The sequence below is a fragment of the Streptopelia decaocto genome, assembly GCF_964273445.1.
Source record: "Streptopelia decaocto genome assembly, chromosome: 20".
Classification (NCBI taxonomy): Eukaryota; Metazoa; Chordata; class Aves; order Columbiformes; family Columbidae; genus Streptopelia; species Streptopelia decaocto.
The window spans coordinates 7517545-7542735 of record NC_138675.1 but is presented as its reverse complement, the minus strand read 5'-3'; the positions used below and the strand labels follow the sequence as shown (position 1 = coordinate 7542735).

At 57.0% G+C, this 25191-nt stretch overlaps 1 protein-coding gene across 6 annotated transcripts in view; it reads right to left on the bottom strand.

Annotated features, from left to right (window-relative positions):
* The window catches only part of CAMTA1 (calmodulin binding transcription activator 1), a 152722-nt gene that overhangs the window by 47278 nt on the left and 80253 nt on the right, over positions 1 to 25191 (bottom strand). The window lies entirely within an intron of this gene.

Below are 25191 nucleotides of genomic sequence, written 5' to 3'. Positions count from 1 at the left end.
CCCCGCGCTGCACGGGCTGCTGACGCGACCCGGAGCTCCGAGAGGCGCGCGCGGCGTCCGGGCGCCTCTTCCCACCGCAGGTCTCTCTGTGCCACGTGTCTCTCTCACACACCAAGAGAAGAGAGCAGGGACAGGACAGTGCGCCTGTCCTGCCTCAGATCCCCACGGCAGAATAAGCAACCTGGCTGCTAACTAAAGGTATTATAATTGTTATTAGTGATGGGGAATCAGGGTGCTCCAACCCGGCTACATCGACCGGGCCTCACCGCGACCCGCTGGCCGCGAGGCCGGAGCAGCGAGCGGGCGGTCGCGTCCGCACGGACGGCAGCGCAGCCGCCGCCTGCAGAGCTGCCACGGCCGACAGAGGGAGGTGAGCTTCGCCGAGCCCGCGGGCTCAGGCTGCGCCGGTGACAGATGCTGACGCCACATCCCATTAGATTTTAAAGTAGCGAGAGCAAATTTGTCAGATAAATGGTTGGAGACGTGCTGCAGAGTTACCAGCTTCTTTGGTAACTCCACGGCTGCGTCTCGCCTTGTTCCTTTGGAGATTTTCCGTGACCTTTTTATTCCATAGTATGCTCTAATAACAACATTGACGTTTCAGCAATGCCTTCTGAAGAGTGTAGCAAATAGCAATGCATTTGCCGTTACATGGAGAAATTACTTTTTTTTTTTTCTATTTTTTATATTTACTCCCCCAAAATGCCTCTGAAGTTGAGATATTTTCTAAGTTGAGTGCTGCTGCACTCTCACGTTGGCCACAGAAAAGAACACACAGTGCCGAGAACACTGCACCCTTCACAAAACCTGCAAAGGCAGAGGCTGCTCCATTCAGAACAGCTGCGCTGTTCCACGGGGAAACCATCGCGTGTCCGCCCGCCAGCGCCCCGACCCGGCCGTGCACCCCGACCCGGCCGTGCACCCCGACCCGGCCGAGGCAGCCCGGGACCCGGCCGAGGCAGCCCGGGACCCGGCCGAGGCAGCCCGGGACCCGGCCGAGGCAGCCCGGGACCCGGCCGAGGCACCCCGACCCGGCCGAGGCACCCCGGGACCCGGCCGAGGCACCCCGACCCGGCCGAGGCACCCCGACCCGGCCGAGGCAGCCCGGGACCCGGCCGAGGCAGCCCGGGACGCAGCAGCGGGCGGCGCATCCAGCGCCAGACACGGGAACGCTCGGAGTTCAACAGGGAGCGTGTGCGCTGGGGAGCGCTGGGGAGCGCGGGGGGCACATCAAAGGTTTCTTTGCAGCTCAGGCTGGTGCGTCTTGGAAACCCGAGTTTCCAGTGTCGCAGACCGAGGGCCGAGCACCCCGCGGGCGGGGGACGGGGACGGCCGCAGAGCCCTGAACACGAGGCGAGTCCTCAGCACAAACCCCCGCTCAGTTCGCCGTGTCGTCAAGTCGTTCTTTTTTATAGATAGAGACACAAGGAAAAAATGAAATCTAAAACGCATTGTCAACTTGAATGATTTTCCAGGTTCTTGTCACTAAACAACCATCATCCCTCAGAGCACAAGAAGGGCAATAAAACCAATAGAACTAATAAAGGAAAACCGTGTGGAGCTTGACGGATCTGGCTGTCCCCGCCGCGTGACAGCCCATTTCACCGGCTGGCAAATTGAAGCCGCGGCAGACTTGTCCCCAGGATAAGTGAGACCCTGACAACACCAGCACTGACTCCTACTTTTTAACACCATTGAGTTCCACTAAAAAAGGACCATTTTGAAAGGCCATTCAAAAGATTTCACAGCATATATTTGCAGCTGCTCAGTAATCGCTGTTTAAGTTCTTGTCTCCGCCAAACACAGCGCAGACCGTTCTGCGCCACCGGTGACTCCTCACGGCTGCCAAAGGGATGCGCTCACCTTGGTAATTCTGTTTGTCTGCATACGGAAAAAACCCTAGATTTTTATTTGTAACTGAAATAATCTGGGAAACCCCAACCAAACAGCTTTTCAAAGCCCGTAACACAGGGTGGAGGAGCAAGGCTGCGCAGGTGTCGCCGGGGAATCGAGCCCCGCGCTCCCGGAGCCCCGGGCTGCGCCGGCCCCGGCGCGTCGCGGCGAGAGCCCCAACAAACCCCGAACTAAGCCCGCGCTCCACCGCCCAGGAACCCGCCCACGTCCCCCTGCGCGCCCTCCGAGCCAACACGCGCCGGAGTCACTCATTTAGCAATAAATTACAACGGTCTGAAATCATTAGTAACAAAGTAAATTGTTTTAATTGATCTGAACTTTTTTTACGATGCAGGAACTTCGTTTCTATATAATTGCACTTTCTAAAGGAGTAAAATAGCAAATTAATCACTCTTGGAGCCTGCAGTCTTTAAAATGCTCCTGATTCTGAAAGGCTGCATGCTGGAAACGGAGACTAATCCTCATCTCCATGACTCTTCCACGTTCGTGTCTGTAACGAACCCCGAACGCGCCTCGGGAGCCTCGCAGGGGTTCAGGACCCAGAACACGCCGCGCGGGTACTCCGGCGCCGTGCTGCTGCGGCGCCTGCCCACGCGGCGCACAGGGCTTCAGCTTCGCAGGGATCAGAGATGATGAAGACTATGCAGATTTAAATCATTTTGAGATCTCATTCGATGTAACCTCAGCCAAATACAAAGGTGCAGGGGTCCTGTTAATAAACGAACACACTCCGCTCAGCCCCTTTCTGTCTGCACGGGCGCCCCTGCGAACCGCAGCAACGCGCCGGTCTGAAACAAGCAAGGTGTGCTGCCTCCTACTATAAATGTATTTTCCATTCAAATTGACTGGGGGGGTTCAGCGGAAATATTCAATTTATGAATAGAGTATAAACGGCACCTTTCAAAAGAACAGTTTTAGGCACAGATTAGCTCTCCATCCTCGTCGCTTCTGATAGGGCTAATCACCACCCTAAATCAGTGTTTCAGCTGAACCTGACATTGGAAATCATGTATAATTATACTGATTAATTTTGCTGAAAACATACCGTGTTTTGCTATAGAAATGTAAACACAGTAAGGTGAAAGGGTGACACAAATAGCTGACGCTGGCTGCTGCTCAGAACACGCTCAGGTGCTGAGGAGACTGGAGGGACTGCACCCATTGAAAGAACAGTCCCACATCTGCCCCGACGTCTGAGAGAAAGGAGCGGAGGAGCGCTGACGGGCATGACCCAGGAGCGGCTGCGACCCACTAACGACATCCAATTATATATGTACATCAGAATAAAATGAAGCAAACAATATACGAGGAGTGCTTGAAACAGTCCTGCAAACCACCTGCATGGTGGAGAGTGTGAAATGGCCAAAGAAACAGGTACAGCGCCCCACGGCCCCGCACACGGCCCCGCACACGGCGCCCCACAGAGCGCCCCACGGCCCCGCACACGGCGCCCCACATGGCGCCCACGGCCCCGCACACGGCGCCCCACAGAGCGCCCCACGGCCCCGCACACGGCGCCCCACAGAGCGCCCCACGGCCCCGCACACGGCGCCCCACATGGCGCCCACGGCCCCGCACACGGCGCCCCACATGGCGCCCCACGGCGCCCCACAGAGCGCCCCACAGAGCGCCCCACAGAGCGCCCCACAGAGCGCCCCACAGAGCGCCCCACGGCCCCGCACATGGCACCCCACATGGCGCCCACGGCCCCGCCCACGGCCCCGCCCACGGCCCCGCCCACGGCGCCCCACAGAGCGCCCCACAGAGCGCCCCACGGCCCCGCACACGGCGCCCCGCCCACGGCGCCCCGCACAGACTGCGGGCGGCACAGGGAGCTGGGTTTGCTCCAGCACAGAGCCTGAGGATAAACGGAAGAGAAAGGCAAACACAAAGCTGCAGCCGAGCAAGTCACATTAGGTCTGACACGGGGAAGCTGTGATGCATTACTCACCCTGATAAGTTTAATGTATAATTTAGAAAGATCTCACCAAAATGGAAAAGAGAAGCTCTTAAGCAGCTCTGAAGGGTGTTCGGCTCAGGCATCGCGCATGGTTAGTGCTCGAGGGAAGCTGCCAGCTCTGTGTCAGGAGCCCACCCCTCGCCCAGTAATTCCATTTATACGTACCTCAATGCTGAAGCACTTCAGAAACAACTCATTCCTTTTCACAGGCCAGATTTAGGGTTTTTATTGAGTATCAGGTATTACCTCCCTGCTTGATGACCAAACCCCATCAGCTCGGAAAGCCCTGAGTGCTGCTCAGTGTCGCGGGCACCTCAACAGGCGGCTCGAGCCGACACCCCGCAAGTCACAACTGATCCCACAGTACGTTAGGGCCTTAGAGGACGCACTGCCACAAATTTAAAATAAATAAATATTTTTAAACTAATCACAGCCCACACAACACACGAGGTGATATCACGCTAGTTTAAAGGAGCACAAATGACAGCCACCCGGCCGCGCTCCCTTGCGGAAACGCTCCTCCCAGCAGCGGCGCGCTCGGGGCGTCCCGTCCCGTGCCAGGAGGGCTCCCCGGCACCGGGACCCGGCGCGCTCGGGGCGTCCCGTCCCGCGGCCAGGAGGGCTCCCCGGCACCGGGACCCGGCGCGCTCGGGGCGTCCCGTCCCGCGGCCAGGAGGGCTCCCCGGCACCGGGACCCGGCGCGCTCGGGGCGTCCCGTCCCGCGGCCAGGAGGGCTCCCCGGCACCGGGACCCGGCGCGCTCGGGGCGTCCCGTCCCGCGGCCAGGAGGGCTCCCCAGGCACCGGGACCCGGCGCGCTCGGGGCGTCCCGTCCCGTGCCAGGAGGGGTCCCCAGGCACCGGGACCCGGAGCGCTCGGGGCGTCCCGTCCCACGGCCAGGAGGGCTCCCCGGGCACAGGGACCCAGAGCGCTCGGGGCGTCCCGTCCCGTGCCAGGAGGGGTCCCCAGGCACCGGGACCCGGCGCGCTCGGGGCGTCCCGTCCCGCGGCCAGGAGGGCTCCCCGGCACCGGGACCCGGCGCGCTCGGGGCGTCCCGTCCCGCGGCCAGGAGGGCTCCCCGGGCACAGGGACCCGGAGCGCTCGGGGCGTCCCGTCCCGTGCCAGGAGGGCTCCCCGGGCACCGGGACCCGCAGATGCTCCTCAGGACGCGTCACCCCTGCAACAGCTCCAGGAAGCACTTTATCACACACACATTTTAAACTCTCGATAACACTCACACAGAGATAAGGGAACAGGAACTTGGGCTGCAGTTTCATAACGTTTTCCCAATTTCTAGTGGTTTATCTCCAGAAAACATCAGCAAGTCTCCCAAATCCTTACACATTAGTACGGCTGGTGATATCAGCCTCTCCGACCTCAAACTGCAATAATTTTCTCAGAATAAGCTGCTCAAAAAGGGAACCCTTGTGCCAAGAGCAGGCTGCCTCCCACACACGAGCCCCGGGCACGCACCTCTGCAGCGCGAACCAGAACCGGCTGGGCTGATGTGCTGACGTTCACTTGGAGCAATGCTGCCCATGCCCATGTCGGCGCGCGAGAGATGGGCCACCCCGACCCCAAGTCCACGTCCGTCCCGAGGTGACGGCGTGGCTGGGAGCTCCCTTGTGCGGAGCTCCACGGGGCTGCTCGAGCCGGGGCCACGGGACGCCAGCAGGAAGATCCTGACTCCCAGAGACCGAGCTGCAGCCAGACACGAAACACGGCACATGAAACAGGGCACAGAGACACCGAACACCAGGGCGCACGGTCCCGCCGGGACGGGCGCGGTCCCCGGCAGTGGCCAGAGCCGGTCCCCGGCGCTCTCGCTGAGCCGCGCGGAGCCGTCCCACCCCGCCGCGCCGGCCCGGGAGCGCTCGCGCAGCAACAACCACCCGAGCCTGCACTTCTTTGTTTTCTTAACTTATTATTTATTTTTTTTGCAAGCACAGACTGTGCCCTCAGAACGTGAGATAATTTGAGTTCAGAGGTGCAATAAAAAATAGCACACCCCTCCCAGAGCTTTTAGACTCAAGATCTCATCAAAAAGAAATGCAGTTTCATAAATTATGCAGCCATACCCTGCCTATCACATTTGGCGGCTGTGTGGAGCCTCTTCACCTGACAGTGGGTTTAAATATGGGGAGCTCCTTGAAAGCGACGAGGGCTCGTGCCGCGCTGTGCGAGCGCCGCCCCGCGCCGGCCGCTGCAGCCTGCCGAGCTCCAGCGCCCTCGAGGCCAAAGCCCAGTTCTGCCGCTGCCAGCGCTCCCGGAAGGTCGCCCGGCTCACCGGGCAGCAGGGCTTGTGCAGAACAGCCCGGCCCAGGCGTCCTGGGGAGCACCGCGGCGTTTCCCCGAGGGACGGCGGCCGAGCAGCCGCGCTGGCGCTGCCGCGGCGCCCCGCTCACCAAACAGCGCGGCGCTTCTCAGCGTGTTCAGACCCTGGCACGGCAAGCGATGAAAGACTTTCAGCACTGCCAGCGTGCTGATTTTAGCAGAAAAGGGAGCTGGGGAGAAGGGATTCCTACAGACAAAAATAGCAAGTGTTAAAGCTGCAGCAAAGAGAAGGGCTGCGGAACATGGAGTCCTCTCCAGCAGCATCCAGCCAGGCAGCAAGACCTGGAAGGAAACAACCTATAAATAATATAGAGCAGATCGGCTCTGATCCACTAACCTACTTTAGAACAGGTTTACAGTGAAGAATAAGAAGAATTTAAGCTTGATTGTGGTGATTTGGAAAGTGTCTGTGTGGTGCCGACGTGTATTCCACGCCCTGGTTTCTCAGCTGGAATAACTGACTCCAAGTGCAGGAAAGCCCGTCCGTCCGTCCGTCCGCTCGCAGTCACGGGGCAGGGAGCGGGCGCTGGCTCCGCCGGCTCCGTGAGGCGCAGGGGGTGTCCGGGGCAGAGGGGATCCCCTGATCCCAGATCCGTCACAAGGCTGCCAGTAAACCCGGAGAACAACCTTAATTTTGTTTAAATAATCCCGAGGAGCAATTTCCTGTATGTTTAGGCTGAATCCAGCCAAACAGCGACCTGTAACTCTGCGGTGCGGGACCCCTCAGTCCTACATTACAATGCCCTGCCCCACCTGACCCTGGCACCCTGGAATGAGGTGACAGACACCGTTTAGTCACTGGGCTGCACTGTTCTCCAAAAACACCACACGATAGCCCCATGTCACCAAGTACCTTTGGCCCAGGGCCTTCCACTCTTCTCTCTTTTCCTATTTATCAGCAACATCTTCATTTTAAGCACATTCCGCCGAGGCAGACTGAGCCTTAAACAACCTCGTAGCTCACCGTCTCCCCTGCAGCGGCGGGGGCAGCCAGCTCCGCTCCGTCCGAGCGGGGCAGCCATTTGCTGCGTGTTGCTTAAGTGCATTTTAATAATGCATTTGGTGTGTGGGGAACGGAGAGCTAAGCACGGCCAGGGAGCCGCAACACACAGCTGGTCCAGAAGGAAATCTCAGGATAAGCAGCACTTGCACGAACTTTAACGATTACTTACTGTTATTTCCTGAACATGCTTTGATAAACAATCATGAACATTGTTTGGGCTTAATGAGCAAACACGCTTTGTGTTCATTGCCATGGGGCAAGGCCTAGGCAATCAAACGGAGAGCCCCTTTATCTGTGAACTTATTACGACAGACTCCTCAAACCTGATGTACCTTTCTTAGCTTCCTCCTCTTCCTATTTCCCAAATCCTTCCATTTCCTTTTGACCTGAAGGAAAACTTCTGCAGGGCAGGGCCACCCGCCGGGCAGCGCGGAGCTCAGCCCAGGCCGCGCAATCGCACGTGCGGGCAGATCGTTCCCGTCAGAACCTCCCGGCGGCCACGACAGCACCCGCCGCTTCTCCCTCGAAGGGTCCCCGCGCTGCGGCGGCACCGCGGTCCTGCCCGGCAGCGCGGGGGCGCGCCCTCGCCGCTCCGCCCGTGTTCCCGCCCCGGCAGCGCGGGGGCGCGCCCTCGCCGCTCCGCCCGTGTTCCCGCTCCGCCCGCGTTCCCAGCAGCGTGTCACAGACACCGAGACGGCGCCCGAGGCCCAGACCAGATCCTGGGGCAGAGCTGCATGCGAAGCTCCGGGAAGGAGGTTCCGTGTGTTCTGCCCAGCAGCCCGAGGCCGCACGCGAACGCACAGCAAGCCAAGTAGGGCTTTTCTTCAAAACTAAAACCAAAGCCACGCACACTTTTTGGTAAGAGGAGTTAATTTCAAACCCAAGCACGCGGGAGCACGTCCCTAGGGAATGGCATAACGAAGCCCTGGGGTTGGTTGCAAAACAAAGAGATAAATCAATGTTTCAGTTTGCTCCGCGAGAGCAAAGGGGCCGCCGTCGCTTGGCGATTTCGGGACGCGGCTGCGGGCTCCTCACAGCCAGCCGCACGCGGCCCAAGGGCGGGCGCTTTCAGCTCCGCAGAACCGAAATAACCCTTACCTGCCGGTGACAGTGCCACGCGAGGGCCCGAGGAAGATGCCATTGCCATGCGAAGCTCCCTGAGATCCTCAGCTCACGCTGAGCCACGCAGCAAATACCTTCAGAGGGTATTTTCAATTGCAGCCTGCACACTGCAATTAAGTAAAAACCAAGTTTCCGTGGCTGGTAGGAAAAGGAATCTCGGTGTCGACACAGAGACCCTACAGCCAGGCCGGAGCAGGACCCCATGTGCCCCGCACCCCCGGGGCTGCTGGGGCCTTTGTGCAGAGCTCACACACCTGCGCTCTATTACAGGAGCGGCCTCTCCTGACTGCTCTAAATGCACCCAGGTGCAGCAATGCCGGTAAAACGGGCTGAAAGCAGCTCCAGGTGCCCCTGAGATAAGCAGACCTCTGCTGGTGAGATGGCCTGGTGGTTGTGGCTTAGGATGCAGTCATTTCAGACAAGCTGACCCTTTCTTTACACGGAGGGCAGGAAAAGCGATCAAAATAATGAAAAAAGAGATCCTAGGTATTTCCCGGGCTAACGGGGTCTAAGCACCCACAGCCCCCCGAGAGCACCCACAGCCCCCGAGAGCACCCACAGCCCCCGAGAGCACCCACAGTCCCCCGAGGGGCACCCACAGCCCCCGAGAGCACCCACAGCCCCCGAGAGCACCCACAGCCCCCAAGAGCACCCACAGCCCCCGAGGGGCACCCACAGCCCCCAAGAGCACCCACAGCCCCCGAGAGCACCCACAGCCCCCAAGAGCACCCACAGCCCCCGAGAGCACCCACAGCCCCCAAGAGCACCCACAGCCCCCGAGGGGCACCCACAGCCCCCGAGAGCACCCACAGCCCCCAAGAGCACCCACAGCCCCCGAGGGGCACCCACAGCCCCCGAGAGCACCCACAGCCCCCGAGAGCACCCACAGCCCCCAAGAGCACCCACAGCCCCCGAGAGCACCCACAGCCCCCAAGAGCACCCACAGCCCCCGAGAGCACCCACAGCCCCCCGAGAGCACCCACAGCCCCCGAGGGGCACCCACAGCCCCTGAGAGCACCCACAGCCCCCGAGGGGCACCCACAGCCCCCAAGAGCACCCACAGCCCCCGAGAGCACCCACAGCCCCCAAGAGCACCCACAGCCCCCGAGGGGCACCCACAGCCCCCGAGAGCACCCACAGCCGCCCGAGAGCACCCACAGCCCCTGAGAGCACCCACAGCCCCCCGAGGGGCACCCACAGCCCCTGAGAGCACCCACAGCCCCCTGAGGGGCACCCACAGCCCCCAAGAGCACCCACAGCCCCCGAGGGGCACCCACAGCCCCCCGAGAGCACCCACAGTCCCCGAGAGCACCCACAGCCCCCGAGAGCACCCACAGCCCCCCGAGGGGCACCCACAGCCCCCAAGAGCACCCACAGCCCCCGAGAGCACCCGGACCCCGAGGGCTCCGGCCCAGGGCCACCGCGCCCTGCAGGGAAAACAAGCCCAGTTTAGCCAGGCGCTCCTGGGCCTTTCTAGTGAGGGGAGCCTGTGCTAAACACGGTTAAAAGCAATTTTGGCCCCAGGTAATTCCTGGCATAATACCCCTGCTGGTAAATTGGTTTTGGGGGTGACGGACTCAGTGCAGACTAACTCCCTGTATTTTGCTGCCAGGTCTGTGACAAAGAAATGCTCCCTTCTTTGAGAACACAGACCTCTCTCTCTCTCAATCAAACCTGAAATCACAAAAACACATCCTCCTCTTAATTCAGTTTAAACCCTGAGCTGTTCCCCAGGTAATTAATAATGTTTGCAAATGTGCCTGCTTTGAAGGAATATTATCATAGTTTAGGTGACAAGCTCAGAGTCGTATTCCTTTTTATAATTCCTAATATCTACTCAGGCAGCATTAAACGGATTCAAAGCTTTTACGCAGGAGTCACGTTGGCCACTTTATATCAAATTCTAGAAGAAACGCTGCTGGGCTCTGGGCCGCGGGGTCGATTCCCAGCCCTTCCCGACACGAGGCAGCAGCGCGGGTCGTGCTCTGGCTTTGCAAAAGCAAAGGAGCTGAATTTACTGACTGTAGACAGATGCCCATAGTGCATTTTTTATCACGAGATGAGGACGGACCACGAGATGCAGACCTGCCATCCAGGCGATGAGCGGGCAGCCCCTGCCCCGTGACTCGGAGCCCTGGCGGCAGCAGCATCGGGTAATTCTGGACCTGGGAACAACGCGCCCCGCGTTCCTGTGCCTCCCTCGGCCTGGAAAACCACAAAGCATTTTTCGGACATTTCAGGAGCAGACTTGGCTCCAGAAGAAAAACAACCAAGCGAGGCCGTGTCTGTACAGCGCTGACCCGCTGCTCTGGGCTCAAACGAGGAGGCTCCCCAGCTGTTCTATGATGCGCAGACGCGCAGCCAAGGCAAACAAAGCCGAGACGGAGCCTGGTGGGAGCGTGCGCGGGCACTGCCCGGCGCCGGGCTGCGAGGAGCGCGCAGCGCCGGCGCAGCGCCAGAGCGACGCTCCCTTCACCCGCTGCACGCCCAGGAAAGACCTGCAATACATTATCACCAGATCTGAGGGTCCTGCTGGTACCAGGAACAGGCGGCCAAGCCGTGTCTCATGAACTCTGCTGGAGTGGTTCTGGCTGATTGAACATGTTTTTCTTTTCTGCAAAGAATAAGCTTTAAATTAAATTCCACTCTTTGTAAACAAGACGCACCATTTCGCTCAGGTGTATTTTCTCTTTTCTCCCCAGACACTATTGAACAACAGCGGTTATTTTAGCAGTGAGCCCAACACACGGTGTCCGTTCACCCGCCGAGGCCACCGAGTCCTGCCCGGCGTCCAGGACGGGACGACCCGAGCGGCGGCACCAGAGCCGCAGCGGGACCGGAGCTCGTGGCGCTCGTTCAGCACCAGCCCGAGGAACTGCAAACTCATGCGGTGAGACCTCTACACCACGCTTTTTTGTGAAGTAGAGGAAATCAAAACCAGCTCTGAGCCACGCTAACGGCTTTCGAAACCGTAATACGCTGTCTCTGGAACCATCACTCCAATCATCCTTGAGAACATGCAAACAATCAACATTTTGCAGTGGTTTTCAGTGTGCATCGTGCGCCTGTAGAGGAGGATCTGCAGAAACAGCTCCAATAGAGTTAACAGGCTGCTCTGCCAGAGCCTATTTAAAATTCTAGGCAGCACTAATTTAGTTTTAATGGGCACAAATTCAATTCCAATGGCTGAAGCAGCAAATAACAAACAAAAGGGAAGCCCTGCTGCAGCATCGCGGCGCAGCCCGGTCCCCGCAGAGCCAGGGTCACCCCCACGCGCCGGCCGCCGGATCCATTTGCTGACGAGCGCAGAACTGACACCGAAGGGCCCTCAATAACACCAGCCTCATTAAATGGTAATCAGGGCAGCCTCGCGCCGGCTCCGCAAACACCGGGGCTGTGCGCGGGGAGGCGCTGCGCCGCGAGCCCCGGGCAGGGCGGGGAGCGCCGCGGGACACCCTCCAGCGCTCCACATTTAAGCCCCCACACATTTTCTTTGCGTGTTCCCCTCGAGTGAATCCGGACACCACAGACAGGACGTGACAGCGCCCAGGGCGGCCGGGCCGGCGCGGTGCCGCAGCGCGTCCGCGTCTGCCGGGCTGCGGAGCGGCTGCAGCCCCGGCACGTCTCCCTGTGCACAGCTACCGGGAGAGCCCACGTGTCCTTTTTGTGAACAAGGATAACAATTTGCAGGGTACAAAGAGCCCTAGATGTCAGGAAATTGAATCTTATTCAAATTCGACAAAGATAATATGAGCAGGAGAAACGCGCATCATCAGGGCAAAGCCGGGACGGAGACAGGACCGGGCGATCCCCACCAATGGCTGCACGTTCCGTATCGGAAAAAGAGAGCGCGGGTCTCGTCACGTGTTTGGCGGCACAATGTATTTCTAACACTGTGGGACTGTCACAATCGGACTCTTTCAAAGACTGTATCTTGAATACTTTATACCAGCGATTTCAGCTAAAATCTGGATTCACAACGTCATTTCTATTTATAGGCTCACATTCTATTTTTGAGAAATAAAGGAATATTTCAAAACTAATACCTAGAGTGATAAAAGGTGGTATTTCCAGAAGATTATGACAATGGTATTTCACACTAATATTTCCTAATATTGGAAATTAGTCCAGAGCTGCAGGACCATGTCTCTTTTCTTCAGTTAAGAAAGAATCCAATTAAATCAAGACCTGAGGACCCAGTGAGTTCCCCCGTTACAGGGCGTCTCATCACGCTGCCTTTGGCTGCCAAATCACTCTATAAATAGCGCTGGTTTTGCCGGCTCCCCATGACTCCATCGCGTGCGCCAGCGGCGCCGAGGCCAAGGACGAGCGGCCGCCGCCGGGAGGACGGGAGAACCGACCACCGACAGCTCCAGGGCTTACAGCGCCCGCTCAACAACCGGCACGGGCGACGGCAACACGACGTGTCCCCCTCCCGCTGCTGTCACCCGAACGTGGTGCGACCGCGCGGCACCCGAGATCTCCCACCTCGGGACCTGCAGGTCCTGCCTCTGCGGCCGAGAAACTCACCCCTGGGCATCACGGTTTGATGCAGACAACAAGCAGTAAATAAAGGAAAAATCAGCTGCTGCTAATTATATCTCGATGTTCTCACCTTTAAGCTTTTAAATCACAAGTGACATTTCCAAATCAATCCTATTCTTTTTTTGGAGAGTTTAACAAGAAACATTCAGTCTCCGAGAGCACTTGGATTTATTCTGATCAGTAATTTGACAAGAATCCATTAAAATATACTGGAGGTTGCTTTACCCCCTAAGGAGACGGTTTAGTCCAAGGGCTTTTTCACAGCTGCCTGTTGGCAAAAAATGTAAATGGCAACTCATTTTAAAAGTACAATGAGTTGCAATGAGCAAGCTCCAAAATGCTAATCCTGGCAGCCCCTTTTTGTCCCGCACCTGACCACGAACTGCACCCGAGGGGTCGACGGGAAAACACGTCCCCGGGCTCGGTGTTCCAGGTGTCTGACCGGCCCTGCTCTGCCGTGCTGAGCACCGTCCTGAGCGTCACCCACGCATCCACGGAACCTCTGTGGGTAGGTCACGGCCCCCCCAATTTAGCCAATGAAGCAGGCTGCCGTGGCCCGCTCGGTGCCCGGCCCCGACACGCTTCTGTGACCCCTCAGGCCACGCGCGGTCCCCGGAGCCCTGGACGCCGCACCCGGCTCATTGCCAAGGGCAGCGGACACACCTGGGCCGGGCTGCGGCTTCAGCCGCTGCCAGAACAAAGCGCGGCACAGGCGCTCCAGCCGGCGGGCTGGGCCGAGGTCTGCACCGCAAACTGCTGCTTTCTCTCCCGTCGGGGTCCGCCAACCGGGCTGGAGCCATTGCACACCTTCACAGCCATGCACGTGGCAACCACGGGCTGCTGCAGCAGCTTCGGCCCACCCCGCACGCTGAGCCCAGCCCAGCAGAGCCCACCCGGCAGAGCCCAGCCCGGCAGAGCCCAGCCCGGTAGAGCCCAGCCCAGCAGAGGCCAGATCGCTGAGCCCAGCCCAGCAGAGCCCAGCCCGGCAGAGCCCACCCGGCAGAGCCCACCCGGCAGAGCCCAGCCCAGCAGAGCCCACCCAGCAGAGCCCAGATCGCAGAGCCCAGCCCAGCAGAGCCCAGCCCGGCAGAGCCCAGCCCGGCAGAGCCCAGCCCACCCTGGGCTCGCATGGGGCTCCCGACCCGCAGCGGCGCTTCTGCCGGGCAGGGCCCTGCGTCAGCCCCTCGAAGGACCCTGTGCATGCCAAGAGCTGCGCCCCCCCCGCCATTTCAAACCCCTCTGATTCCCCTCAAGGCTCCCAGCACATCAAACATTAAAAGACTAACGTTATTTTGAGCACACAACAATGCTAAAGTTCAAGATATTCTGCAGATGGATTTTTAAATCTTTTAATCCATTGTGAAGCCAAAATCCTGCCGTAAACACTCTGCGCCATGCTCCAGTTAACTGCTCATGCAGATAGAAAAAAACCTTTCCAGATTATCCTTTGCAGATGAACTTGTGGTCCCCCCACCCCACATCTCAGGAACCTCAGGGGACCAGCAAGGAATCAGATAAAAGGATTTCGTTTATTTTTCCGAGGATTGTTTTATGAAGCTTTCCTTTTATCGACACCTCGACTTCAAACCATTTCTAAACCCCAAGCGAGGCCCCAGAGATGGGCAGACATTCGAGGGATGTGCTGGAGGTGTCTTGTCTTTATTCCCATCAACCTCTCCCGTGAAGGAGCCTCTGCCTTGCACATAGGCTGGGCTTTAAGCTCAGTACTAGCAGACGGGACATCATGGGCACACGGTCCTTTCCTCCCTTCTCCCTGGGGCGGGGGCGCAGCGTGGAGGCTGCGGCTGGTCCTGCTGCAGAGGGACGGCAGCGGCTTCCCGGGGCTGGAGAGGCGCTGAGGATGCGTGGGTGTGAGCTACCGGCTACCTGTTTCCAACACTGCTATATGCAAACACCTCATCTGAAAGGCTCATCTATCAGCAGCCTCCCGAGCTCCTGCTGAACGTCCTCTGATCTCTCCTCCTCCGTGTGACAGAAACACAGCCATCGCTCTGGAAACCACACAGGAGGTAAATTCCCAACCTCCTGGCTCCGGGAAGAACAATTTCAGGCTGTAGAAAATGCTGCATTTTGTGTGGCGTGTGTCCTGCCAACATGCCCCGCGCTGCCAGGAACGGGGATCTCGCTTTGTGCCCAACAGACCGATTTCATATTTAATAACACGCTGCCAATCACCGAGATCAGTTAAATTCAACACTGAAATACTAATGACTTTAAAAACATCAGGTTCTCAGAGCGGAGCTGCGGGGGCAGCCTGGAAGCCCCTTCTGCAGCTCTGAGACGGCGGGAGGGACAGGGGCCAGGTCTGCTGCAAACAGCCGGGGAAGGGCTCTCCTCACCCTGCCCTCGGCCGCACGCCCCGTCACCGCGTCCTCGGTGCCAGAACCGCGCCAGGAGAGCGCTCAGATAACAGTGCATTTACAATTATAATCGCTCATGTCCAGGAGTAATCCAGCTCGAGCTCTTTACCATCTCAAATATTTAGAGACATCCTGCCAGCTGCCTGGAGGGGAGAAAGTTCGGAGCCCTGGGAGAGCGCAGCAGATTTTCACCTTTCAGCTGACAGTCCTTTGGCATCAATATCCCCAGCCGGGCCGCTCTGCTCCCGGCTCCAGGGCAGCCCCCAGCTCCAGGGCAGCCTCCAGCTCCAGGGCAGCCTCCAGCTCCACGGCAGCGCCCAGCTCCAGGGCAGCGCCCGGCTCCAGGGCAGCGCCCAGCTCCAGGGCAGCGCCCAGCTCCAGGGCAGCCTCCAGCTCCACAGCAGCGCCCAGCTCCAGGGCAGCGCCCGGCTCCAGCGCGTTCCAGCGCATCCCGGAGCAGAGGCCGCCACTTGGCCGGAATAGGTTTTGTTTGGTTTTCTAAGTGGTCGAGTCAGCACGTCCCGGCCCCTCTGCGGCCGGAGCGGTGGCACACCAGGATTGCCGGGACTGCCGGGACTGGCACGTTCGCCGGCATCGCTGCCTCAGAAACCCCACCAAGGGCTTGCACATTGTGAGACAGCTCGAGATGCTGCTGCAATAAGATACCGACTTGTATTCTTGCTTATGGAAAAGCGTCCTACGTACAAGCAGAGAGGCTCTGCCGTGGGTCACCTCCTCCTGGGCGCTCCGGTTGGATGCGTTACCCTCTGCCCTGCTTCAAACTCCCACAAATTCCTCCAGGCCTGCCACTGTTACTCAGCATTATTTTTACACTCCTCTCCTGCAGCACAAGTTTAATTAGAAGTGCGACTTCAACGAACGTGTTCCCCAGAGAGATGGGGTCAATGCACACACGAGGAATTTCTGCTCTGGTTATGCAGGAAGGGAGGGATCTGCCCTGACAACTTCTGACTGCACAGCAAAATTAATTCCCCTTTCCCTCAGAAGTTTATAATGAGAAAGCTACAATATCAAACTGTTAATGTTTTCACAGGCACCACACCAGTGTCACTGAGTGAAATCTCACTCTCATAACTTCGTTTTTAATGAAAGACCACAGATGTTGGACCATATGTATATTACAAGCTGAGAAAAGTCTTGGTTTAGACTTGATCTACGTGGCTCGTTGGCGTTGACCCCAATCCCTGAGCCCTCTCGTGCGCCCACGCGCCGCGGGACGGCTGCGCCGGCAGCGCAGACCAGCACGGGCCTCCAGCACCAACAATCCGCCTGCCTTTAAATGCAACCAAAGGATCCCATTATTCCAGGTAAAACGAGGCTTCCTTTCCTACTTACATACCGAACTGATAAAGCTTAAAACCATTCTGCTGAAATCGCAAACTCCACTTCTCTTGTGTTCAGCTTGTGCAAGCTGGAGGCAACGCTGATAATATTATTATGGAGGCCATTCGCATAGGAAGACATTTTTCATTTGATTAAAAAAAAAAAAAGCCTTTCTATATTTCTTGGTCTGCTTGTGGCACAGAGAACTACGGCAGCTTCACCACTATGCACTTACCCAAAGACCTGAAGCACCGCACCGCAGGAACCGGCGATAAGTCTGGCGGATACATTAGTGAACCATCCCCTCTGCCTCTCTGGGTGCACAGAGAGCACCGCGAGCATGCCCAGGCTGCCCATTGCCACGAGCTCCTCAGGTACGGGAGAACATCTTGGAGACAGCGGGGGCAGCAGGGCCGCGGTGCCCGTGCCAGGGATGCCGCGGTGTCCGTGCCGGGATGCCGCGGTGTCCGTGCCGGGGACGCCGCGGTGTCCGTGCCGGGATGCCGCGGTGTCCGTGCCGGGGACGCCGCGGTGTCCGTGCCGGGACGCCGCGGTGCCCGTGCCGGGATGCCGCGGTACCCGTGCCGGGACGCCGCGGTGTCCGTGCCGGGGACGCCGCGGTGTCCGTGCCGGGACGCCGCGGTGCCCGTGCCGGGATGCCGCGGTGCCCGTGCCGGGGACGCCGCGGTGCCCGTGCCGGGATGCCGCGGTGCCCGTGCCCGGGAAGCGCTCGGGCACTCGCCGGGTCACGCTGCGGGTCTGAACTCCACCGCGCTTTTGGGAACTGCTCACTCCAACCACTTCGCTGAGTCTCTCCAGAATAATCACATCTCCCTCCTGCTACTTAGATGATTAACGGCTGAACCGGACTGAGAACCTGGTGCTGTGCCCCGTTTTCCCAAACCTCCCTGTCAAGAAACCTTATTCTGCTATTTTGAGAGGAGACCTCACCTTGCTGCCCATGCCATTAATTGAATAACTATCAGTTCCAATTTATTCCACTTGGCTACAAATTAGATTTCAGCTGGCGATTTCCAAGCCCCGCTTCAACACAACCTTGTGAAGTTGTGTCCCTTGGCTGATGCCATTTGTCAACCTGCATCTGCTCTTGGTGTATTAAAACACAACAAAGCCAGCAAGCCGCCAGTCTGCTAATGAACAGAACCCAACACACTTGGCTTTGCTCTTTCTGAGCTGATCGTTGCCTGAACGAAGACAACAAGGCTTGGGAATGAGGAGGCCTGGCCTGGCCACCTGAATCTCGCGACTACTTGGAGCAGAGACACAGCAGAAGTTCAAACCGACCTCAGGAAACCCAACAGCGTCAACACTCTCTCAGAACAAAATGCCTTAAAAATCAACATGTGCAGAAATAATTACTTGTTTGCAACCTGCCCGGCCCAGCAACGGCATCTCCAGCACCGAGCTCAAACTGCTGTTCTGTGATCACAGGCTGACTTCATTCCTATTAGAGTATAAACATTAATAACAGTAAAATGTCACAATCATCTCACACTAATTACGCATCTAATGAATAATTAGCTGTGGACAAATCTGACATTTTTGGTCATTAATTTAAGCAAGCGATTTAAGCCTTGAACAAAACTCTTCTGCGCCTGTGACGACGGGAGAAGAAGGCAGAACTCCATCGTATACACGCATGCACACATCCCTTCTCTATCGTATACACGCATGCACGTGTATATACACACATCCCTTCTCTACCGTATACACGCATGCACGTGTATATACACACATCCCTTCTCTATCGTATACACGCATGCACGTGTATATACACACATCCCTTCTCTACCGTATACACGCATGCACGTGTATATACACACATCCCTTCTCTACCGTATACACGCATGCACGTGTATATACACACATCCCTTCTCTATCGTATACACGCATGCACGTGTATATACACACATCCCTTCTCTACCGTATACACGCATGCACGTGTATATACACACATCCCTTCTCTACCGTATACACGCATGCACGTGTATATACACACATCCCTTCTCTACCGTATACACGCATGCACGTGTATATACACACATCCCTTCTCTACCGTATACACGCATGCACGTGTATATACACACATCCCTTCTCTACCGTATACACGCATGCACGTGTATATACACACATCCCTTCTCTATCGTATACACGCATGCACGTGTATATACACACATCCCTTCTCTACCGTATACACGCATGCACGTGTATATACACACATCCCTTCTCTACCGTATACACGCATGCACGTGTATATACACACATCCCTTCTCTACCGTATACACGCATGCACGTGTATATACACACATCCCTTCTCCGCCTGGCTCAGAATTCAGTCCCTCTCAGCCTCCCCTCCCTCCAACTCCACCTCTTACACTTTGTCTGGAGGGTCTTGGAAATGGAGGAACGTAAGACAGGAATGAATCTCCTAGAGAGCAGAGGTGAACTCTGGAGCGTTTCAGTTCAAAGGCTGCAACACACGTCCACGGTTAATGAACAAAACACATCTCATATTTAGGATGAAGGGACATATAAAAAGGTCACAAAAGGCCAGAATTAGCACCAGATTGAGCACCAAAACCAAGACAGAAAGCAACAGATGTTTCCCTGCTAATTTACTCCATTAGGATCTTCTCCAGATAACATGCAATGTGCTTGCTAATGAAGCATTTCCATCTTCGTGCTGTTTAGCTCGTAAATAAGCATCCCCGAGGTCAGACGCAGGAACAGAACGCAGGCTTTGTCTAATTTAGAAACCTTATTTTTTGTCAAAGAGAAAACAAAAGTCTGTTTCCAAATTCGCAAGTAATCCTGACACAATTTAATTAACTCCTCTTGCTGAGTTGCCTTTTTTGAACAGAGATGCTTTAACCTCATGGTGAACCCCGGGCTCCTTACACCCATCCAAATGCATCTTCACGTCACAAACAGCTGTGGAGACACTCGTGTATTGATCTTTAAGCTGCAGGAGCAAGTCACAACACTGATAAAATAACCAAGTATTTTGCCTCCTATACTGCCACACTTGGTATTTCATACTAAACTGAAGAAACACCCAAAGGGGCTCCATGCACCAGATGTCTCAGTCCTGAGTAACCCAGAACCAGGCCCTGGGCTGCAGCTCAGTCCTAAATAAGCCCAGAAGGAGCTGGGCAGCAAAGCCGCTGCCCCGTCCGCGAGCGCCCGAGCGCCGCGGGGCCCGGGCGGCCGAGCCGCGGGCAGCGCCCCGGGGACGTTGCCTTGTTCTCCCAGCCTGGCAGCGCCGGCCCGAGAGTGGAACCCGAGCCGGGCTCCGGCAGGCGGGCTCCCCGGGTGCAACCTCGCAAAGCGCAGCCAGGGACCTGCCCGGCGCCGCTGGGATCGCCTGTGCAGCGAGACGGCTCCGACAGACACTTTCCAAGGCACTTTCCTCCCCATCGCACTACAGCTCAATTATCATGCTCTCGCAAAGAATTTCAATTTTTCCTACCATGGGAATAAGCTCCGTAATGAAAAGACTTTATTAAAATGAAATGTAAAACATGATATTAATTAATGAGGCTGTGCAGGTGTGTCCATGGAAGCCGCCGGGCGCCATGCGCCTCAGAGGAGCCCGGTGCGGGGTCAGCGGCGGCGCCACCTGCAGCACGGAGCCCCCGTCACCCGCCGGACACGCGTCGCCGCGCGGGGCACTCGGTCTGGACTCGGAGGAAGCACCGAGGAGCTCCTGGGGAGAGCCGCCCCGTGCCCGCGGCGCCGCGCTCCGCGCAGCTCGGAGCTGACGCCGGCCAACGGCAACAAGGTCCGAGTACCCCAACGCACAGAAAACACACGCTCAGACAGGCCCGCCCTGAGTCAACGGCAAAGCCCAGACAGATGGGAAGCCAACGAGAGCCAGAATGCCATGGAAGATGCATTTAGCCTCAGGTAGGTCAACACCGCCTCGCAGATTGTGTGGGTTTTTCTTTTTAATACATTCATAGGGAACCTGTCCCCTTCATTATTCGGCTGTTTGTATATACAAAACCGCTGCCGCACTGGTGACTGTTCGAACTGCGCGGGCAACGCCATCCCCGGCGCCGCGCGCGGCACAGGCACCGACAGCCCTGCCGCGCTCCTTCCGGCGACTGGAAGAAATAGAGCTGCTCGGGCTGCCAAACGGGCCGTTCCCAGCTCCCGAGCAACTAACTCTGACGTCAGAAGTTAGGATACATTTACACTGATTTTAATGTAATTATACAGACCTCCATGTGTACACGCACACACAAAGCACGGTTTGTTTTGCCTGTAATAAACACATGCAAACACGTCCTCTGCGTGGCTGAGATGCAGCTGTTACATTCTGAGTCCCAGCATACACTGAATTTTTATTGCTGTGCCATAAACCTCTGAAAAATGAGGTTTATAATAGAAACCCTGACACCACCTAAAATATAGCAGCACTATTGGGTGCTGCTGTAATATGGCCCTAATTTATAAACCACGGAGGAATCCTGTTCCATTTTGAAACTTACAGACAGTAATCTAGAAAAAGGGTAAACCACGAGGAAAAATGGTCCTGTTGCCCATGAGCTATAGCCTCTAGTCCACCCAACAATTCAAAAATCAAATGGGATGCCACAATATTTAGGCCAGGCACTGAATCCTGGACTGTCACAAAATAAAAACATGGCGTGTCCCAGGACGAGGGTGTATTTCATAAAGCCGGGTGCCATTTCCTATGCCGCCGGGCAGTATTTTTCCAGTGAAAATTTGATATGAGAACACTAGAAGGTAGAGAAATAAAAGACTAGAGAAACACAACTCAAAGCCTCCAGTTTTGCCTGACACAGCGAATGTTTTTGCAAGAGGGCCCCAGCGTGCTCCTGCTGAAGCGCAGGCAGCCGGGCGCCCGCGGCACCGCGGGCTCATCGCCAAACACCAGGACACGGCTCCCGGTGCCGGCAGGAACGGGACACGATACGGCACGGGCAGAAACCGGCAGGGTCTGTACGGCGACCCTGAGGTGCTGAGCAGGGGTCTGAGCCTTGGGACCGATGTTCGGAGAGTCACTGCGGGTATCGGAGCCGCAGGACCCACTCCCGTGGCAGAGTGGGAAGAGGCGGCTGGACAAACGGCATCTAACAAAGTGATGCTCCCTGCAATTTTGGGAAAAATGGGAATCTTTTGGCATAACAGTCAGGAATCAAGAAGGCGAGCAAGGATTTCCCTCATCACTGTTACTGGCTCCAAAGCCCAGCAAAGTCCCGTCTCCCCAGCGCATCGGAGTCAACTCGTGGAGACACCGCGACCTCCGGGGCCACGATTCCACAGCGAGAAACGACCCTGAGGGACTCGCAGGTGTCAGGTTCGCCCTGACGTCTTCAGGGTGGCCACGCCGCACTCCTCTCCTGCTTCCCCAGGTGTCCTCTGCATGCCCAGCGTCAAGGGAGAATAAATCCAGATCTGTTGCACTTTTCCTGCTAACACCGATTCCCGGTAGGCTGGCTATAAATCAGGAGCACCACGTTCTTCCAGGCGCGCTCGTGGTGCCGTGTTACCTGCCGCGGGCTCGGCCCCCGCGCCCGAGCCCCCTGTCTCCTCACCAACAAAAAGCACGGTTTGCCGGCAGAAAGGGGCAGTGGCAGCCGCCGGCAGCGCCACACGCCGCGGTGCCTCCGGCAGCACCACATGCCGCGGGCACGCCGGGGTGCCGGGACCCAGGCGCGAGGGCGCTGAGCTCCTCACAGCCGTTAGCAGGCTAACGAGGGCATCTGCAGAGGAACAGGCACTAAAACTGAAACTAGATGCAAAATAAATATTCCAGAGCTGGATTTCTTAAAAAAGATTCTGCTGAGCTATAGTTCCACATCAAATTTTTATTGAATACATTTTCTACTGAGAATTTGTGCACTAAAACCAGTCAAAATCATATGAGAGGAGTATAAATTTCATGTACAGTTTTCTCTGCAAAAACCCTTCGAGAGAAGAAGCAAAAGCATTTCTTAATGAAGCCGAGCCCACGTCCCCTCCGTCCTGTCCCTCAACACGAGCGGCAGGCTGGAAGCCGCGGCCACGGTCCCCCAGGAGGGTGCAGACGCACGGCACCCGAAAATGAGGGTTTAGTTCCCTGGGAGGACGACATTTCTCACTGTACAAACAAGATGACAGGTCACGTTGAGCTTGGAAAGACTCTGGGATCTAAACTGATCTCGCAGACAGAGAAGCTGTTTCAGACAAGTCCCTCCCGCAGCCTCGCGGCACCGGCAGCGCGACCCCCGTCCTCCCGACGGCTGCGCTCAAAGCTTCCAGAGCACAACGCAAATATTACGTGTCCAAATGGAGCACCTGTGAGAAGCCAAGTGCCTCGCGGCTGTGCTGTCCCGACACCCACACCGACTGTCCTTCCTGGGATATTCAGTTACCTGGGCTCCTGAGAAGAAAATGATACTGAAGGAAAGGTCAATAAGCGGCAGACGGGAGATGACATCCCGTAACAGTTATAATTACTGTTGATCAGAGTGCCTCACTAGCAGGTTACAGGACAGACCTGCTGTATTTTTCCATGAAAAGAGCATCGCCACGCGGTCCCGGGTTGTTTCTATGAAATGGATGGCTCCTGCAGCGATGCTGCTTTGTTACAGAAAGCCCAGTGCAGCTGCGTCGCCTCCACGAGACGAGTGACCTTGAGGGATGTTGCATTCATTTTTCTTTCTGCATGTTTTTGTGATGGATTTAACGTTCAATAAAACCGAAAGAATCACAGCATTCGAGGCTCAGGCTGTTTGTGCCAGTGCCAAGGGCTGCAGGAGGAGGTCAGGGCTGATTTCCACAGCTCGCTCGCCCCGCTCACAGCACGGCTGATGTCACGGCTCCGTTCTCTTCACTCTGGGCTGAGAAGGGGATTTGTTTTTTACGTGGATTCCTTTTCCTACAAAGTGTTACACTATGCACATCAGGCAAATTCCCAGCAAGACACAGGCACGAAATGCAAAAGCGTGAGATGACCAAAACGTGACTGATGTGTTTTGGAAAGGCAATGGCTCTCCCAAGTATTAAAAACCTCCATGTGGACACTATAGAGAGACTCATTTGTGTCTCCATGTTGGGCCCGGCTGAAGGTCCTTCCCCTCGGCCGGCACGGCCGACACCAGCGGCCAACACCAGCGCCGCGCCAGGAAACAGCAGAACCCCGAGGAGCCGTTGATGGTGGCGTTTAGAGAGCGCCAGGAATAAACACAAACGGAGAGCGGTGGAAGTCCCGGCAGCCTCCTCTGCCCCTTTTCCAGCAGAAAGCGCCCGCACAGCTCGCTGGACTACAGCTGCCGACCAGCAGGGCCCGGCGGCGGAGCCTGCGCGCTGCCCCCGGCCGCGCCGACCTGAGCTTGTCTGGAACACCCACAAAAGCGCGGCTGGACAAGCGCAACACGAAAAGGGGCAACGCACTGCAGGCCAAAACTCTGCATCTCAAAGGAAACACCAGTGCCTCGGAGGAGACAGTCCCGGCAGCACCTGCTGCGCCCCCTGCCCGCTCCAGGCCTCTCCGCTCACGCTGCAGCTCCTTCACTGCAAAGCTTCCAACCCAACCCCCAGTTATGCTTCTTTGGCAAGGGTGAAACTTCAGCCGCCACGGTAATGCATTCACAGACACCTGCAGACCTAATAATTGACCAGGAGGTGTGGGTGAGATCAGCAAAACTGCTGCATTGCTACTGCAAGCCCGCTGTCCTGCACCAGGAACCGGTTTTGCTACTGCAAGGTGCATAATTTAATAAACCATTAACTCAAACCTGAGGTGAAGTAAATTCAGCATATTATATATTTCAAAATAGCATTAGAATTCAATTTAAGTGTCACCAAAAGCCTAATCCTTGGTATACAGAGCATATTAATAAGTGCCTTGGAGCCTGTGGTTTGATTTCATCTCCAGCTGGGTCCCTGCCGCCAGGACACCTCGGTGACGGCGTCACCGGCCCAGCGCGGAGCAGAACCCGGAGACGCGCGCTCGGCACGCCGGGCCCCTCCGGGACAGGCCGGTGCGTGCCCAGCCAAGCCGCCCGGTTCCAGCCGCGCCAGCGCCGGAGCTGCTGCTCCCAGCCACAGCACCAGGTGCCCGCTCCCGAACCAGCCGGGGCAGGCGCTGTGGCCGCGGGCGGGCAGCGCGGGGCTGCGGGCAGACGGTGCGGAGCTGCTGCCCCCGTGCACAACACGCCGCAGCGGCCCCGCCCCCGAGACCCCGCGCTCCATCCCCAGCCAGGCGTGAGCGCGGCCGGCGCCGCATCCGCTCCCCGCCGCGGGGCCCGCCATGTTCGCACTCGCTGTGTCGCCCTTAATAACCGCTCTCGATTAGCAGCCCAGGCACGTCCCGCAGCAGTTTGGGAACCGCATCTCCTCTATAAATGACAACAGATTATTTAAGCAACAACTAAAGCACTCTGACTGCTTTTTAGTTTTCTCGCATTAACGTCAGTCTCCTCATATATCTAGGGAACGAATCCGGGATTTTCTTTAAAATGGTGGAGAGCGATACAAAAATAGCAGACTACTCGTCTAAAATAAAGTTATGTGTTTGAAAGGGTTGGAAATTGTTTTTTAATCACTGGCGTCTTTC